We start from the raw sequence: 2469 nt of genomic DNA on the forward strand, positions 1-2469 counted from the left end.
TCCGTAAAGAGGAGAGTCTGCGTCAGAACCGCATTAAATGATCTATCGTTTCGAGTGCAGTGCTCATACTGCTTTATCCTTCCATTCTTTTGTGAAGACCTTCCTTCTTGTAGCTATCCCATGCGCTGCTAGGAAACATGCTTTTTCATGGTTTCCGAAGCATTTATATTATTAAACAGCATTCCTTGCATCCTGAAAAATGAGGAAGGCATTTGGCCTACTTAAGTCTTTGTGCATATCAGCTCGTTACGTAATTTGTGAACCGGTGAATTTACGCTTGAGTTGATGCACAAGGAAGGAGCAATACAAGTTCTCTTAAAGTGCGCTGCAATTGAACGCCAAAGTTTAGCGAAAATTTGTACTCTGCAGCGGCGGTGCACGGAGATATACGCCTGTACCAGTCACAACGAAGCCATTGCTTTGTGGCCGTTGAGACTTCCAAAAAAACATCCGCGTTGCCCCGTTTACACAGCACAAAAAATTCCTTGGAGGCACTTACATATTTCTCAAGTGCGGGAAGGCGAAAGCTGTTTGCGACTCATTGCATCGATTTTAATTTGCGGCGCTTTCAATTCATTTCACGACAGAGAAGAGCAGCTGGCGCGAGCGGGGCAGAGAGATCACGTGACGTAAAATATAACGGACGGACGCGAGCATGAGACATTGAAAGCTATCGCCGTAATTCTCTGTGGCTTACGTAGCAAGCTATGTTACAGTAGCGCGTTGGCGAGAGGGTCCGCTTTTTACAACAGTTGCCCCCTCGACAAAAAGACGTGCCTCCGCTGAAGGCGCTCGCCGATTGCGTGACCTAGATAATAAGGGTATTGCGTAAATGCACTCGCCAATTGTAGAATTCGCCTGGTAACTGCAGTGTCGGCGTCGGCGTATGATGGACAGACATGCCGAGCCACCAAGATCGTCCAAATCTGTGTTCCGGGAACAGTGTGCGTTGGTGAGGCGTGTATATGCTGCTCGTGACGAACCTCCAAGCTGGCTGCCGTGCCTAGATGCTTGTGTGTGCCTCCCTGAATTTTGATGTTTTGATGGGGATGCAGTGGTGAGTTAGGGCTATGGGGGGCTCATATTAAGCAGCCCGGTAACTTGAGACGCGAACTAGTCTGATTGAAGTTTCCTCCTTTCTACAGAAGTTCTTCCATGCAATAAAGAAAAAAAAGTCGGCGTCGGTGGTTCAGTGGTAGAATACTCGCCTGCCACGCGGGTGACCCGGGTTCGATTCCCGGCCGACGCAGTTTCTTTTTCGCGTGCAGTTCGACGGAGCTTATAAGCTAGAACACCAGTCGAGCCTTCAACTTCCGTGTGGCGTTTCACAGTATAGTGGTATTGTGTCTGTTTCAATGGCCTACGCACTGGGAGATCGGTGCATTCATTCGCTGTTGCTTTTGAAATAGTTTCTGGTGTTTACCGTCTTAAAGCGATACGTAGACTTTTACGACGGCGGAGGAGTCCACATGTACTTATATCTCCTGGGATTCTTTATCGTCAAGGTAACGCCAAAACGTTGCAACAGGGTTGTTTTTTCTTTCTTTCCTTTAAACTTGTTTGCTCCGTTAAAAGGATCATTTTTTCTAACGTCTCAGAAGCATTAATTTTTACCGTTCAAATTCGCTTTCCGTATGCGTATTCCAACATTTAAACTCCATAAATGCAGCATTCTCTAAAATAATGAAATTAGCATGCAAGAGCGTGGAAGCCTGCTGATTGTGACATTGCAGAACTTATCAATGTCTTTCAAGGCCCTACGTGGAAGGCAACGCCCGAGCTCTACAATACACCACCACCAATACAAGCAAGTGGAGGAGGAGGTGGAACGACAGGAAAATACAAGTAAGTCACTTTCTAAAAATATGATGGAGCCTAGCTAGATTATATAGCAATAATAGAGGGTGCCATAAGCGATAGAGGTGAGTCGGCTGTAGGCAAACTCTTGTAACAAAATAACAGGGTTCTGCATGCATTCTAAGGCAGGCATTATCTTATTGATTTAATTGCAAAGTGCAACTAGTTGATGAGCAGCATTACTGTAAAAACCATTGGAACAGTTTTTCGGACACAATTAGTGAAATATATTTGTAATTTGTTTTATAATTTTGACTCAAAGATTATAACAGCACTACAATAGTGTAGAGTTTCTAAGGTGAAATTATGTTTTTAATTAAAAAAAATTATTTTTAATATTCAACATTAAATAGCATGCGCAAAGCTTGGTTAGCAAAATGTTTACTTCAAACGTTAAAATAACGTTTGCGATAGAAGTTTAGGCGGACTTTTGATAATCATTTTAAGTGAACGAAAGTTTCCTTTTTTTCTCGACGGATATTTCAATCGGCGAAAGATTTAGTGACTTTTTCGGGGATTTGATCGCGCAATCTTGTGCGGCCAAAAGTCACTCAGAGTGTATCTTGTGTTTTTGTCAATTTGTTTTACAGTTTTCAAAGTGCGAATGGGAAT

The 2469-nt window shown here is 43.3% G+C and overlaps 1 non-coding gene across 1 annotated transcript; it reads left to right on the top strand.

Moving 5' to 3' along the window:
• Positions 1 to 1178: 1178 nt before the first annotated feature.
• TRNAG-GCC (transfer RNA glycine (anticodon GCC)) lies at positions 1179 to 1249 on the top strand. The gene has a single exon. It is a non-coding gene; the product is annotated as a tRNA-Gly (tRNA).
• The last annotated feature ends 1220 nt before the right edge of the window (positions 1250 to 2469 follow it).

The sequence above is a fragment of the Amblyomma americanum genome, chromosome 4, assembly GCF_052857255.1.
Source record: "Amblyomma americanum isolate KBUSLIRL-KWMA chromosome 4, ASM5285725v1, whole genome shotgun sequence".
Classification (NCBI taxonomy): domain Eukaryota; kingdom Metazoa; phylum Arthropoda; class Arachnida; order Ixodida; family Ixodidae; genus Amblyomma; species Amblyomma americanum.